This window comes from Pantherophis guttatus, chromosome 3, assembly GCF_059756535.1.
Source record: "Pantherophis guttatus breed Tessera chromosome 3, ASM5975653v1, whole genome shotgun sequence".
NCBI classification, from domain to species: domain Eukaryota; kingdom Metazoa; phylum Chordata; class Lepidosauria; order Squamata; family Colubridae; genus Pantherophis; species Pantherophis guttatus.
This window is the reverse complement of record NC_142065.1, coordinates 127,247,083-127,263,968: the sequence shown is the minus strand read 5'-3', so window position 1 is coordinate 127,263,968 and position 16,886 is coordinate 127,247,083. Positions and strand designations below refer to the sequence as shown.

The 16,886-nt window shown below is 36.1% G+C and overlaps 1 long non-coding RNA gene across 5 annotated transcripts in view; it reads left to right on the top strand.

Moving 5' to 3' along the window:
• Positions 1-16,886, top strand: part of LOC148114825 (uncharacterized) — a 42,395-nt gene that overhangs the window by 3,232 nt on the left and 22,277 nt on the right. For 2 of the 5 annotated variants that reach the window (XR_015733236.1, XR_015733235.1), the window contains exons 1-4: positions 4,978-5,368; positions 11,026-11,267; positions 11,818-11,970; positions 12,076-12,172. This is a non-coding gene — a long non-coding RNA (uncharacterized LOC148114825). Of the gene's footprint in view, positions 1-4,977; positions 5,369-11,025; positions 11,268-11,817; positions 11,971-12,075; positions 12,173-16,886 lie in introns of those variants that run through there. The other 3 variants (XR_015733239.1, XR_015733237.1, XR_015733238.1) reach the window with 3 other exon arrangements.

Sequence of the window (16,886 nt, the reverse complement as noted above, 5' to 3'; positions counted from 1 at the left end):
TGGTACCATTTATCCCAGCTTTGATTGAAAGTTGATTCTTGTCTATCTTTAAGAATATATGTTAATCTATCACATTCTGCACACCACAAAATTTTGTTAATAATTATCTGATCCGATGGTACTTCTTTCCCTTTCCAAAGTTGCGCATGTGCAATTCTAGCCGCAGTGGTAATATGTATGAAAAGGTACCAGTTTATCTTCCTTATGCCCCCAGGGTTTATTCCTAATAAGTAGACCTCTGGTCTCAATTGAAAGCTGACTCCTGTAATCTCCCTGAGCCAATCTTTTATCTTGCTCCAATAGTTTTGGGCTTGTAGACATGTCCACCATTGGTGGTAAAATGTACCCCCAGCTGACCCACATTTCCAACATTCTGCTGAAGTTCCAGGGAACATCTTTGCAATTCTTGCTGGTGGTATATGCCATCTATATAACATTTTAAATATATTTTCTTTGAAGGACAACACTGCCATCATCATTTTTGCATTTCTGTTCCATATTTGTTGCCATTTTTCCAAATCTAATGAATATCCGAAGTTCCTCCCCCAGGCTATCATCAAGTCTTTAACTATTTCCTCAGCTACAGATCGGGACAGGAGGAGGTTATATACCTTGGTGATACATTTTTATCACCTTCCAGGAGGGCCTTATTGAACTCTTGTGGTGAAGTAAAAATCCCCCCATTGGCTTTATCTTTTTGATATCTTGCTTGGATTTGTGCGTATGCCCACCAGTCCAAATTGATTCCCCGTATTTGTAGGTCCGCTTTAGATCTAAGGTTACCTCCACCATCCAACAATTCCTTGTACATCACAAGTTTATTCAAGTTGTATAGAGGTGGATATGTAGTTGCTTCAAGGGTCATAAACCAATATAGGACCTTACTATACATCATTCCTTTGATCTTATTCCATACCTTAATCAGACATCCCCTTACATAGTGATTTGTAAAGTATTTATGCTGTCCTGCTTTGGTTGGCCAAAGAAAATAATGCCACCCCTGCTGTAAATTATACCTTCAATTTTTAATATACGCTTCCTCTTCAATATTATCCAATCTTTTACCCAAACCAGGCAAGAGGCTTGATAATACCAATCTCAGTTGGGGAGTCCGAAGCCTCCCCTTGTTTTATGCTCCTGCTTCTTATTGATTATATATCTCTCTCTCAAAAGAGCTCATCACTTGAATATGTCCTTTGACATCTGGAGCACTGAAACATTGTTTGTTTCCACTTTAGGATGATTCTCTTAGCCAAAGTTTAGATTCAATAGAACTGGAGTGCTTCATGAATTGTCAAACTTTGTATTTTGGGAGTGCAATTCAGTATTTCATTTACATCTTTTACAATGATATTTCCCCCCAAAGTTGAATTAACATATGAAATGTTTGAAATCAAAAAGGAACATAACCAAATAATTTATCAAAGCTCTTATAATGCCAACACTCTCACACACACAAATTGTTATCCATATCTTAAAAAAAAAAATCCTTTTGGCGTAAACATGAAACAAGATCTTGTAATGAATGAACTTTATCCCTAGGTCATAAAAATACACTTAACATATCTTAAAACTTAGATCCATTGATTTTCCCCAATATTAACTTTCATTGTTTTCTGTAAGTTTACAGGTAGTCCTTGTTTATTGACCACTTGTTCAGTGATTATTTGAAGTTATGATGGTGCTGAAAAAAAAGACATACAACCAATCCTTAAGGCTGTGGCCTTTTCAGCATTCCCAACGGAATTACAATTTGGGTGCTTAGCAACTGGTGCACATTTATAATGGTTGCAGTGTTCCACAGTCATGTTATCACCACTTGTGACCTTCATAGCTGGCTTCCTAAACCAAAGTTAAAACGAAAGCATACAGGAAGTTGCAAATTGTGGTCAAATGATGTTGGCTTAAGAAGCTGTAATTCACTTAATGACCACAGTTGGAACTAATGAATTGACATCATAAGTCGGGTATGGTCATGTGACAATTGCCAATCTCAGTTGTGGTTGGTAAGTATATAGAACTGAATTAGTGACTTTACTTCAAATAAACATCTACATATTTTAGGTTACTTTGAAGCTGGTAAAGCATACAATATTGCTCTAACAGGGGAGAGATGTACTTTCAGACTTGCAACATTCTGTTAAAGTAGCTTTATAATAAAGTATAATTAGTACATCTGGGTGTGAGTTTTATCTGGTTTACCCCAGTATCAATTTTGCAATTCTGAATGTACAGTACATCTCTCCCCCATCATCTTTACAGTCTAAAAGTTATCCATAGACTACTGAGCCATTTGCTTCATCCGCTATCCAGTTGCAGCCTATGCTATCTCTTATCTTATTGTTGCCTTGGCTGTGTCTTGGCCCTGTCTCCCAAGTCTTTCCCCCATATGATGATATTGGGCAGAAATGGGAAAATTCACATTGGAGTTCACTGGTGATTTTGGATTAGATACTCATTTTCAGTCCTCTTGTTGGAAAAATTGGAACAGGGAGTGCCAAGTTCACTAACTTAAGCTTCTGAAAGAAAACCAGCATCTATCTTCCTGTCTCCTGATTGTGACTCCCTACTCCAAAAGACTATTTTTTTAGTTAGCTCTAATAAAGGGCTCTTCCAGATGACTACATTAAAGTGCTGGCAGAAAAGTATGTTGCCCTAAATTATTAGCCCCATTGCCAATCTCTACCACAGTGATGTGGTCAGTAAATAACGCTAAGCTTATTTATTACTACAGGTCAAGTTAAGGAAAGGAATTGGTGGGTTTCCTTGGTTTTCTTTTTTCTCCCACCATGTATCATTTATCTGGGAAAATTCAGTGATCTATCATGTGTGGCTGGATCACTCTTGGAGGGGCATAGAGTGATGTCTTTATCACGTTGCTTGATGAATAGATGGCAGGCATGAAAGGGGTCTTGGGTGAACCTGGCTCTCTTCCCCAGTTTACATCAACTTTCTGGGCAGTATAGGACTCCATTCAAAAGACTGCTAATCCCATGTTTAGAAAACAGCTTTAGAGCTCTTTCAAAGTATCACTAAACACATGCTTATGAGGAGAGCTGATGAGTGCAGCTCAGGCATACGGGGCAAATGTTTCTGCAGAAGTCAGAGATCTGATTTCTTCCACAGCTCAAACCAAATTGGCCAGGGAAGGACAGAGACAAGCAACCAAAGAGGATGGGCGTGGCTGAAGCAGTATGAAATAGCCAATTGGAGTTGGACAGATCCTCACTCTGGCCATGGGTATCAATACTTGTCAGATCATACCAGTGTCAGTGTAGAAGGGAAAAAAACCCTGACTTTAAAATTGAAGCAGTTAAGACCAACTTTAAGCTGTCTCAGCTATTGATTGGATATGAGATGAGGACTTGACAAAAAAAAAAAAAAAAGGCGGGGGCAGGTTTGTGATATGGTCAAGAAAAGTGAGGAAGTATTATTTTGTTAAGGAACTTGGAATATTTTTTCAGTAGAGACAGGTAGCTGCAGCCAGTCACAGTTCTCTGATGAGTATATAGTTCTCCCTTACCAACTGCAATTGGGACCAGCAACTCTGTTCCTAAGCAACATGATTATGAAATGAAACATCATGTACTGTACATACTTATGATGTCAATTCCAACTGTGGTTGTTAAGCTGATGATGCCAAGTGACCAGGCCTTGTGACTTCCTATCAGCTTTCCCATGGACTTTTCTTATTGGAAGCTGTCTGTGATAGGTTGAAAGGGATGATTATGGATGCTGTGATAATTGTAAACATGTGTCAGTTGCTAAGCTCCTGAATAGCATTCAGATGATTAGGTACAGCAATAGGTAGAACTTGAAAAAATGGTCACAAGTCTCTTTTTTTCAACACTGTTATAACTTTGAGAAGTTGTTGAACAAGTGGCTGGGTAAGCAAGGTTTACCTGTAATGACATATCAACTCTACTTGATATCTATGGAGATTTTCAATCATCCAGATCATGGTTGTCCCAAAGGTGCTTTTTCCAAAAGGCAACCAGACTTGCTTGTTTTTTTTTTTGAAAATATTTTGCTTCTCATCTCTTCTTCAGTTTCCCACTTGATACTTTGGTAGATCTCAGGTTTTTCACCTAAAACACATGGAATATTAATGCCCTAAGATCTTGCATTAAAAAGTCAACTCCCTATTAGAATATTTGCTTTAAAAGGAATTAGGCTTATCATATTTAAATTAATAACAACTGGGATTAATAACAAATGGAAGTTAACAAAGCAATGACAATTACTCCATAATATTGTAATTAATGCAGCTTTTACACTTTCCTGTTACTAGCTGCTTGAACAAAACTGTCTTCTAATGAGCCTAATTAGCATTTTAAAAAGGCTTTTCACAACTATCATTGCTGTAGAAGAAGAGGATGTAACTGCTCCCCAAAAAAAGAAGGGAGGGAGAAATATATATCTAAGTCACTGAGAAAAGAGGGGATAGGGTGAAACACCATTTACAATAACAAAACATTGTTATTCAGATGGTTTTTTTATACCTGCTCTAATTGTTTGGTTATCAAGGTCATTTAATATGATGGTGCTTCAGCCAAAAACTGTGCCAGAATTTGGAGGAACAAGAAGTGAAGAGACAAGTTTTGCTTTGCTTGACAACTATTCCATGTTACTACATTCTTTTAAGTTAAACAAAAATATAGCCAGGAGCAGACAAGAGTGTCAGCAGTGACCACCGTAATACTGAGTGTTTTTAATTACTGTAACAATAAATCACAGAGGAATGTCCTCCAGGAGTGTAATGATTTTCTTTAAGAAAAAAGAAAAGAATCTTGAAATATTTCTGAAATTCAATTAATTGAAGGCACCAGATAAAAGGTACATGTTCTTAATGGCTGTAAAGGAACCCTAAGGGATGTAACTGAGTACTGAGCTGAACTTCAAAGTGTTACAGAAATACTTACAGTAAAAACTATTCAGATCAATGAATCAGTTAAAATTACTTATACTTTTAACAGCTTTTTCATTTCCCCTTTTTGAGCTGGAGAGACAGATTTGCTCTTATTTCCTGGAAGAGATATGTGTGTATGTGCACCTTTTTATAGATAATAAAAAAGCTGTTGAAACCTTCATAAGAAGTTCTAATTAAAGACACCCTTCAGTCAAAAATGAGTATGATGAATTTTTTATTGATATATGATAGAAGCGACCAGGGAAACATAAAAGTGTGTGTGAAGAGACCTACATTTGATGGCTCTATTCTCAGATTTCACCAATGTATGTAAATATTTTTTTTGAACCACGTCAACACATCTCTTTGCACTCCCATATTGTTCTTTTAACCTTGTTACTATGTGTTGGAGTTGTAAGCTGCTCAGGGTCTGGCTGATTGGAGCAGCATGGAAGCTATGTAAGTACAGTAGGTAAATAAATACATTTATTTGTATGTTTTGAGGGTTTTTTAAAAATAATACCTTCAAGATAGTGTTGACTCCTGGTGATTGCCTGGACTAGTCTCTGCAGTTTTCTTGGCAAGTTTTTTTTGGGGGGTGGGGGGGAGTGACTTGACCCTGCCTCCTTCCTAGGGCTGAGCAAAACAGATTGACCAAAGGTCAGCCAGCTGGTTTTGTGCCTAAGGTGAGATTAGAATTGGTCTTGTCAGAGAAAGTTATATTTTTGTTTATATGGTGAAGGGGCTGTCATGCCCCACAAAGGGTGGGTTTCCAGGGACCTTTGATTGGCTCCTTTGGAAAGCAGCATTGGATAGAGATCTTAGTCTATTGAGAAGGGCTCTTACTTACTCAAAGATGGGTATCAACTGCTAGAATAAGCCTTGACTTATTCTTTGGGGCCAACCCAGAAGCTCTCCAATGTCAAGGGAGTTATGTTCCAGTCTTTGTGGTCATCTCTCACTGAAGGATACCTGCTGCAAATGTTTCAGGCCCTCTCAGAGTTTCTGAAAGGCCAAAGAAGCATCTAGCTTTTAAGATCTCTAGCTATAATATAAATAAGAAAATGACAATATCCTGCAATAAAAGAAAATACCCTAAATGAAAGATTGTATACAAAAAGGAGCTGTGTTTATTTGTGACTTAAGATTTATGGTGATACAATAGAATGCCAAGTTTAGAATAAGATGTTAGAATGTATGATAAAAAATTGGTGATTTGATGTTTTTTTTTCTTTTTAAAGATGTAAATGGCTGAAATTTGGAATCAAATTGGTTAAAGAAGTATGGGCAATTGTACTTATCTAATATCGGACCAAACCTTTGCTCTTAAAATATTTTATGTCTAAGATGTTTAAAAACAAATAAAATATTAAAAAAAAGAAAAGAAAATACCCCAAGGGAGAAGGAGGCAAGAATGAGTCAAAAAGAGCCTACTTTAACATGTAGCAAATATAGGGTACAAGCTGGGAAGGTAGTATGTTGAGAAAGGCTGTGCTAAGAGACACGGTTGCTTGGCTATAGGAATGTATAAAAGCAAATCAGATCCCAAGTGAGTTGCAACAACTTTCCCCTCCATCCTTGTTCAAAGCTGGCATATTCTCCTCTTTTAATAGCCAGTTACATGTGTAAGCCACTGTCTTCATTTCCTGTTCATTCTGTTTTCCTTAAGGTCCAGGCTTCTATTACAGTGACTGTGTGGGAGCTGTTTGCCATATGGTTAGTCTTGTGCCTTGAGGAGAAAGGTGGTTTCTTGCCTCTGCGATAGCTGCCATGCTGGCATCCTTCCAGGTTTCCAGCAGAACAAGAGCTGCAAGGAAGGCTCTTCTTTGTTGCCCAAGGCGTTTCCTTTCTCTTCTGCTGAGAAGGATGAGCAATTTTGCTGTAGCAAGGGTTAACCTTAGAAGAATAGTGGAAGGGGTCAATTGTTCACAGCAGGTTGAGTGGTAGACCAGACGGCCTTGGTGCTATTTCTGCACCAACACATTAGATGCTCTGGAGGCCTCTGAAACCTTGGTAGCTTTGAATGTATCCAGAAAGGATTTTTCTGGAAGCTAAATCAATCAATTAATATTTTCATAACTTCATCAAAAATAACTGTGATTATACAAGACATTGGAAATAGAGTATCCTATGTTGCTCAAATAATGGACTTAAGAAATGCTAAGTATTTTTCTTATGATCTGAAAAATAGGGGTCAATTTGATTTTTTTCCCAATTTATTATTCTCCTTAATGAAAGTTTATAAAAGTTGGATATTATCCTTTTATAGCCGATGCACTAAATCTGAAAGTGCTTTAGTATTTATGGTTTAGTTGTGCTGTTTAGTGATTCCTTTTGAATTAGACAAGAGCACTATTATAGAAAAGGTGTTGGAAGGAAGTTAAAATGTAAAGATATTAACATATTGTTAAATTACATCTTTCAATCTTTGGATTCTCAAAAAAAGCTCATTATGTACTCCTGAAAAGACCTTTATATATCTGATTTTAAAGTTTGGCTTAATGAAATGTGTCTGCTCTTAGCCTTTGAGGTGACTTTGTAGCAATGGAAAGGAATTTGGAAAATACAGTTCTGTGTGGTGTAGGTTCAATTAATTTTAAAAAAACATAGTTTTAATGCTGTGCATAAAGACCTAACTAGTGTTTTTATATTATAAAAAATAGAAACATTTTCCTTTTTAGGTTTTATGTATTATTTCTTGTTCTTTTAAATTTTATTTTAAACTATACCTGTTAATGTTCAATTGTATTATTCATTTTTTCAAAATACATAGTATAGTTCAAATTGTTTGGTATACATAAGATACGGTTTTTCTCTCTGTGTTTTATTTAATAGCTCTGCTCTAAGAAAATCAATAAAATTATTAATAAAAACCAATATCTTCCTGTTGATGATATGACAGATTTAAATGATAGAAGTTGGGGCTATATTAAAAGATTGCCTGGCATATGTGGGTGCACTGCAGATGTTTCATTGGCATCCAGATCTTGAGGGAAACCTCGTCCCATAAGTGCTCCTACCGAGAAGCCACACATCTGGGGTCCTGATAGATGGCATTGTTTGGAGCCCACCAATCCTCTAAAATAATGTTGGCTAGATGGATGCCATGGGGCAAGACAATATATAAAGTCAGAGAATGTCATATCTACAGAAGGAGGACTAGGTATTTTATTTAATTCCATCAATTTAATAATATTCTTTATTTCTTGTGGAGATAATGAAGCAGCTAAATAAGTTGTTTGTTCTTGAATAATCTACAGAAGAGTTATTCCATTAAAATATTTAATTAGTATATCCTAAGCTGAGTGTAAAAATGAAAAAAAAAGTCTGCTTTATAGGAATAAAATTCTGTTGCTGGAATTGTTTTCATGCAAAAAGTGATAATTTTCTGCTTACTTCCAGTAATCTAGTTTTATATAATTAAAAAAAAAAGATACTCAGTGTTGAGGGGATAAAAATGACTGAGTTTCATTTTAATAGAGAAAGCATTAAATAGTTTCAGTGAAAGTTGCCTTGCAAATTGTTAAAAATATTAATCTTGTTTCCCAGTTTTAATGATCTAACTTTTATTGCTTCTTTTTCCATGGTGCATAAGCAATAATCCCTAAATTTGCAGAACATCTTTTTGTATTAAAAATAATCAAAATTTTGTTCCATTTTGTATATAAAGTATATATTTTAAATAACTACCGGTATTTATTTAAATAGCATTTTTAAATATAGAATGCATCTTCTTTAAAATAGTTGTATTTTAGCTGAGCTTGATCAGAAATTTTAGACAATATATTGTAATAATGTACCTGACCAATTAAAATTGGAGAATTTAAAAATGAATCCAGTCAGAAATCATTTCTATTGGGGAAAAAAATAAAGAATATTAGCTTTGAGTTCAAAGATCTGTCATATATTTACCAAATTAAATTCCTCTAAATGATTTTGTAGCACCATTTCCTTAATGTGCTGCTTATCCATGGTTTCAAGTTGATTTATTATTTTCTCATGTCACAGAGTAACTGTTTGTTTGAGCTTCACCATGTTCTTATCAAAGAAACAAGTCCTTCAACAGAGATTTTTAAACCTGCTATAGTAGTTTTTAATTGTTGAAACCCTGTTGTTGTATAATACTCTGAATCATGAGCCACGGCTTTTAATGTTAAAGCAACATGAGATTAGACATTGTGTCAGGAATCTCAGGAGGAGCAGGAGTTAATTTAACTTTGGAGTTCCTTGCTAGTTAAGGAAGATAATGGAATAGTGAAAAAATGCATTCTTTCTCTGCTGTAGGACATACAGTATAATCCACTCATAAACAGCTATTGTTTAATATGAGAGGACTAATAATATGGTCCATTTATCTATTAAGTTATAGATTAGTCCAAATGGCCCAAATTAGAAAATAACATCTGAATGTTATTTCCCTGATGGGGGAATTAAAATTTAGATCAAGCAACTGCTGTTAAAAACTAGAAGTCCTGAATTCAAGGAGTGATGTGGGTATAGACATCAAGGAATATGACATAAACGATAGATTTTCTAATACAAATCAGGAAACAAGTCATTTCGGGATCATTTCTAGATATGTTATTGGTTAAATGTTACATGCATCTATTTCCGAATTGTTCTGAATGATAGGATAGCCTTAAGGTTTTTGTGCATGTATATGTATGAAAAAGGCCATCAGTTGTACTACGAACTGTTACATTTGTGGTAAAAGATGCAGTTTCTTTTTGGGGTCACTGCCCCCAAATAAAAGATTTAAACAAGAGAATATTCACCAAGTATTCAAATGGATATTGACGAATGGGGGTGTAGAGCTAACAAATGTCTGGCAGGATGAACCTAGATGAACTTTCAGATGGAAAAGACATGTGACTGGAGAACTGGGTGGGTGGATAGAAGCTAATCTCCTTTCCATACTAACAAATGAGATTTCAGATTTAACATGAAAGAGACTCATGAGATATTTCTCTCCCCCCCACACCTTTATGCATTTAACTATCAGCCTCTGATTAAAAGAAATGATATATGTTTTCAGTAGAAGAGTTCAGTCAAATCTTTATAAAAGTCAGGTCACAAGATATTCCTGATGTGTTGAGGTGGCCTTGTGCAAATGTAGGATTCTAACTGAATCAGCTGACTCAAAGTAAGTTGTCTTTACCTATTCATGTTCCTCTGTTCTTTGGGATTCATTGGATGTAAAAGAATAATATATGCTGCACTGAAGGCCACCAAATAATAAACAGTAAACATTTTCTGCCTTGGTTTTCTGCTTTCTGTTCTTGATAACATTAATTGTATTAATAACAGTCTCCTGGTTTCTAGCCTAGTACCTTAACCATTAGGCCAAAGTTCCAATAAAGAAGATCATTTATAGCTCAGGGGTGAAATGAGAGGTGCTTTCTGAGCTCTGAGATATTTTGTTACCCAAACTAGTTAACATCATCAACATTGATGATGTTAAGTAGTTTGGGTAATGAAATGTCTGCAAGAAAATAATCAAGTTGAAAAAGCACCAAGGTCTCCTCACCAAAAGTTCTTTCTCCAAGGGCTGCCTTAATGTGTTGTTCTCCAGTCCTTCACTATGTTCCCTTTCAAACCTAAAAATAAAACGGCACTCGTGGTAGCCTTTACTATTTGTATGGAAGGCGCTCCATTTTCTTGATCATTAGATTGTTCTTTCCTGCTTTCTCAGCTCCACACAATTTCTGTTGAGATGCCTCAGGACATCTCTAAGGGTGGTTATACAACAAAGACATCATAAAGTTTGACAATTTTATTTTCAATCGTTTTCCCAATGACCCTGAACACAGAATTTGCCTTTTCCACAACTGCTTTACATTGCATTAACATTTTGCTGAGCTGCCACAATGATTCCTAATTATATTCTTAATAAAGCATTAAACTTGCTTTTATAATTAAAAACAAATTCCAAATTAGAGAGTCCACTAATACACAATGTACATCACCTTAATATTACACTGAAGCTAATTTCTATTTTGTTCCCTGATTTGGAGCAATTGTCCTGGTGTTTTCAGCCACTTTTTTTGACTTTCAATTCGTCATCTGAATACTTTGATATCGATAGAAGCTTGTTAACTTCAGGATCTCAATTGCAGCAGTCCTGAATGAGGTGAAACAGAAGCCAGCATGAGGTAGAAGAACACATGTGTCGCAATTGTTCTGATGGATATGATGAAGATGATGCTTTTCAAGAAGTAAAACCTGTATCTCCTCATCATTCTCATTAAACCAATCATGCTGGTTGTGAGTAGTGGGCACTAGCCTCTTCAGGTGCAGATGAATGGACAACATCCTTAAAGAATTCCCAGTCATCCTTGGCACTGGCAGCAAGATGCAGGTAAGCAAACTTAGTTACTAAATCTTGAGCCTATGCTGAACCTATGCCAAGACTCTTCAGTCTGGCCACATTATTTTTTTTTCCATGGCCTTGCTTCCTTGTGGTTGCCTCTTGGAACTGATGTGGAGTTTCATTTTGGAGACAATGAGCATGAGATCTGTCCAACAGTCAGTACTACACCTGGCATTCTGTCTGTCTTTTCTCCTGACAATGACACAATCAATAAGTGCTTAGAGTGGGGTGGGTGGGTTGCAGCCAGGTTACAGGTAAGGAGGTGAAAAGTTGTATTGGTGATGAGGAAGTCACATGCTTCATTTCAGTAAGAGTAGGCCATTAATATTACATTTGTCCACTCCATGTCTCCCAACCGGACTGCAGAATCGTACCCTACTCTTGCATTAAAGTCTCTGAGCAAGATCAACTTGTCAGTGCTGCTCACTGCTGATAGTAAGGCACCTAGTTCTTTATAGAACATGTCTTTCATCTTGTCAAGGTTGGTAATTGTGGGGGCATAAGTGCTTATTATGGTGGCTTTACTTTTGTTTTATAGCTGGTGGTTCACACTCTTGGATAGACTATCAATTTCCAAACGGTGACTCCTAATGACAAACCCAACTTCAGCATCATGATTCCCATCATTGTCATGACTGCTTCCCCCCCAAAAGTGCATCCACCTTCAATTTCAGTCGGTTGACTTTCAATGGTAAGGCAAGTCTTACCATTGCAGAAGGGCTGCAATATCAATATTGTAACTTGTAAGCTCTCTAGCAATTACAGCTATTTTTCCTCTCTGGTTTTTCTTTTGTAGGATAGTCCATATGTGGGTGCATAGTCCAAGTGCCAATGATGATCTGCATTTTTGTGTGTGTTTGTTCAAGTGCCAAGATGGGACCATACTAGCCATGGTAAATTGGCCTTTTCCTCATACTACAGAGGTGAACATTGCATTCCTAAAAAGGGCTGCTCAGTCATCAGAGTGGACACTGAGTTTAACAGAGTTGGAAGGGACCTTGGAGGTCTTCTAGTCCAACCCCATGTTCCAGAGTTTCACTGCTACTTCTTCCAGTGAAAAAGCAACTATGACCTGAGCTGCATGACTACAGCTCCCAGTGTATCCATATTTATTGTTTTGTCACTTGTCCATCACCACAGGACTTTTAAAAAAAAATATACTAAGGATAATGATGGTGTTGATACTAGCATATAAATTGGATTTAACTGAGGGAGAGATGTACATCAGCAACCTCACTCGTTCTTCTCAATTCCCATTTGAGTCCAGTAGTAAGTCATTGCATTGGAGATAAGACTAGGTACAATGGATAACCAGGATGTCTTCTGTGTCTTGTTATGCCTTTTGTGTTCCACAATGCTTAAAGAGACTGCCTTCATGACAGTTGGGCCTTCCAATAGTCTTATCTTCTCAATCTTCCAGAATCTGTCTTCATATGCTGGTTTAACACTCATCAGCTACCCTGTTTTAGCTGACTTGTCAAAGCTGTTGTCTGGGAAGCTACTGGTGAGAGTTGAGTGACAGGTAGGGGCCAAAGGTGGGCAAACTGCCTGGAAAGGACACAATGTGTTCCTTTGCCAAAGGTGTTACCCCTCCCTGAAACTCCACACACCCTATTGAAAATAATATAAAGCAGAAGAATGAGGATCCTAAAGTGCCTCATCTTGAAAGATATGTAGCATGTGGATTTTGTTATGCTTGGTATTATTTTCATGCAGCAGATCATCCATCTGTTTAGTTGGTGACAATCGTTATCTCTGTTCTCAGTCAATTAGCTGTGGATTGCATAAACAGATGTGAATGGGTAAAAACTTGGAGGGATACTATTTCCTGTTTTATAATCCTGAACATTATAATAGCATGACTTCCAGTATGAAATAGTGGAATACAGGCCTCCTGTCTTAATACATGGATGAGTTTCTTAGTGTTACAGCTTGCTTCAGATATATCAAAAATAAATGCTTGCTTTATTTGAATACACACATACTGTAATATCTGGACTGGAGAGGACTTTAAAAATGCAGATGGGTACAGAAATTCTATAGACCATAATATACTGGAATGATGCCAGAAACAGGCTATTGTAATTCAATCCACGATGTCACTGCCTTTTCACTGAAAAAGTTGCCTTCTTCAAGTCTTTGTAGTTTGGAGTATTGACCAGAAATACAGTTTATCAATCCAGAATTAAGTGGTATATAATATAAATATTTAGAAGGAGGTGTCCATTTTGCATAACTACTCATGAATCCAGAGCAATACTAAATTTCCTTTGTTATATTTTGATAATGGATAGAAGGATGGAAGTAAACTTCACAAAGAATAGGGATTATTTCTGAAATCTGTTAAGTATTAGGTTTTCCCTTCTTCTACATAATATTGTTTAATTTAACCCGCAATCTGATATAATTATGTTGTGGTTTCTGCCAAAGATCCATCTATCCAGCATCTGCCAAGAGTGGGAAGAGGTTGAGTGGGGAGTAGGGAATGGTAATATCCGGCCAAAAGGTAAATTGAGATAGACTTTATCCCAAGAGAATAATACGATTCTTGGACTATATTGGTAGATTCTTTTAACCAGACCCAAGCTGTTCTAACTTGAGCCTTCAATACAAAATGTATGAGATTCATTCTGGACTTCATACAGCTTCTGAAAATTCTTTCGATGACAGCTTAAAGCACCTGAGAATTTAAATATATTTATTCCTTCCATTGTGCATTGTTTTGCATGTGTTAATACTGAAGCAGTACCTGTCATTGGCTTCTCCTGTCACCTCTCTTTTCTGGCTTCTCTGGCATTCAACACAGTTTTCCGGTGCTTCGACCCAAGGTATTGTCTCATCTTGAAATGTGCCACGTCTTTATCTATCCTCTTTGCAAGATCAGCAACGAAGATGATATTTCTCCATCTTTTAATTTATCTTTAGATAATCTTCAGGTAATTTTGATTTAATGAGGCAGCATGCATTTGGGGCAGGGAGGATGAGATGCACTTTTTTGTCGCATTCCTGCTGACTTCTTTTTGCAGTTAATTTTGTAATAGAAATACATTATTTTTCATTTTCTTATTGATGATTTTTATTATCTGCCCCGGAAACCTCACTATTTGGTGACTATGAATTTTAATATAATCATCATAATAATATTCACAATAAAATTACACACACTTCTTACCACTAGTGGCTCTAAAACCTATCACCTAAGAAAATCTGAGATATAAGAATTGACGTCAGAATCGTCTTCGTCAAAGTCAACAACACCTATACAAAGAATACAATGAGATTCCCAATCGTACCATTCATTACCCTACCTTCCATGAGATGGGAATTACTTTCTGAAGCAGTCTTTAAGTTTTATAGACTGCTTTAAAGTTTTTGTAGTTATTTTCAAAGCTATCCCTCTAAGTAATGGAGATGGGACAGAAGTTAAGCAACACAGATTAAAAAAAATAAAACAGATACTATTAATTTTATTATTTAGTTGGATAGATCAGTGATATTCCAGTTTCTAGGTATAGCAAATCCTCTATGCATTTTAAATTCATGCACTAAAACAAACCTGTTTTCAGCAATAAAACAAAAAAACATTTATTTCAGTAGAACATCACATTTCCCCTTTTTTTCTTTTTGAATTTTACTTTAAGGATTTCTCCCCCCCCTCATTAACTAAGAAAATCTTTAAGAATGCAAAAAAAAAAAAAAAAAAAGAATCCTGGTAATTTTATAATTTTAAAATTATCCATGAAGTCTTTAAGGATTGTCTAGGATACTTTTCTATTTTTCCTATTTTTATCCTATGCTTTGACCAGTGGCAGCATCTCCTTGAACTTGTCTGAGCTTGACAAAAATCAGTAAAGCTTGATCTGCTTAATATTTGGATGGGAGGCCAGCAGGAAAAGCAAGATATGTTGAGAAAACTGAGGACTTAAAAAAATCTTGACGGGAGAAGATGAGAAGCAGCTTTCTTATTGTTGCAAAAAACCATGCCTGGATATATCTGTGATATCACAAGGAGTGAGTTAGATGAAGACTTGGCCTTCCTCTTACCTTGGTGATATTACAGATTTGTGACTTCTAATATCTAATTATTTAGCTGACTTTTCCATTAGAGTCAATGCTCTGCAGGCTGTCAAATTGACGTATGTCTTTTTAAGGATTGATGATCATTTAAATATAGAAATGATTCTACCTTTTGTCTGAACAACTCTGAAAAACTAGATTCAGATTTCAATAACGTAGACTAAAGCTCCTACCTTTAATTGTTTTAACAGGACACAACTGGCTACCAGATTTTACTAAAGTATAATTATTTGTATACATCATGATTGGCCATGTCAGCTGGGGCCACTGAAAGTTGTAGTTCAGTGAGTGAACTGAAGTTAATAAAAATCCCTGAACTAAAGTTAATTTTAAAAAAGTTGATTGATCAATGGTAATGTTTTTAAAGACATGCTTATTTAATTTTTCTTAGATTATTTGGAAGTTGGTATATTACTCTCATACAGAATAAATGCAGTGCAATAAAATAGGGTTTTCTTTCTAATAATGGACAGATTTTATTTATTAATAGCAGAATTTTGTATTTGTCTAGCCAGATAATAGTTACAATACACTGAAATATATTGAATTCAGTCAGAGTTACTGCCAGTCAAGTATCCATAAAATTAAAACTTAGGTTCTCTCATACTTCCTTCAGCATCTCAGGAAGATACATATCTTTGGATTTTATTAATAAGTGAGCGTATTTGTGTTTTTTTTTTGTTTATATGCATGAGGATTCATATATTAATGAAAATAGACTCTCCAGCAATGTTGCCATAGCCTAGGTCTTATGTAAATTTTTATGCCCTGAATACAAAGGTCTATGAATGGGAGTAGGTGGGTCTAACTTTAACCTTCATCGTACAAAGATCTTTGCAAGCCTTTAAACTGGGGACAGGGTTTAAGATTAGCCCTATTTCAGAATCAGATGGATTCCTGATGTCTCTTTGAATTTATTACTAGTAGTATGATGTATTACTCATTTTTCCTCCTCTTTTAGAAGGAGGGGTATTAATAATCACAGAGATTAGTATTTTGTGCTGCAAAGAAATCTCTTTTTATTATTGAAGAATATTATTGAGTTTTACTAAGAGCTTCTTAGAATAAACAGCAGTTTGACAGAGTTGGAAGGAACTCCACTCCTCTGCTTGCAACAAAATACCTTATGCCTCCAGACTTGAAATTTTGGACTTAGACAACTTAGAACTTCGCTGTCTTCAGTCTGACCTAAGCATAGTACATAAAATCATCTGCTACAATGTCCTACCAGCCAATGAATACTTCAGCTTCAACCAAAATAATACAAGAGCACACAATAAATACAAACTCATGGTAAACCGATCCAAACAAGAATCAGAAAATACGACTTCAGCAACAGAGTGGTCAATGCCTGGAATCCACTCCCTGACTCTGTGATTTCTTCCCCAAATCCCCAAAACTTTAATTTTAGGCTGTCTACTGTAGACCTCATCCCATTCCTAAGAGGTCTGTAAGGGGCATGCATAAGTGCACCAGCATGCCTACCATCCCTGTCCTAATGTTTTCTTTTATTCATATCCTTTTCATGTA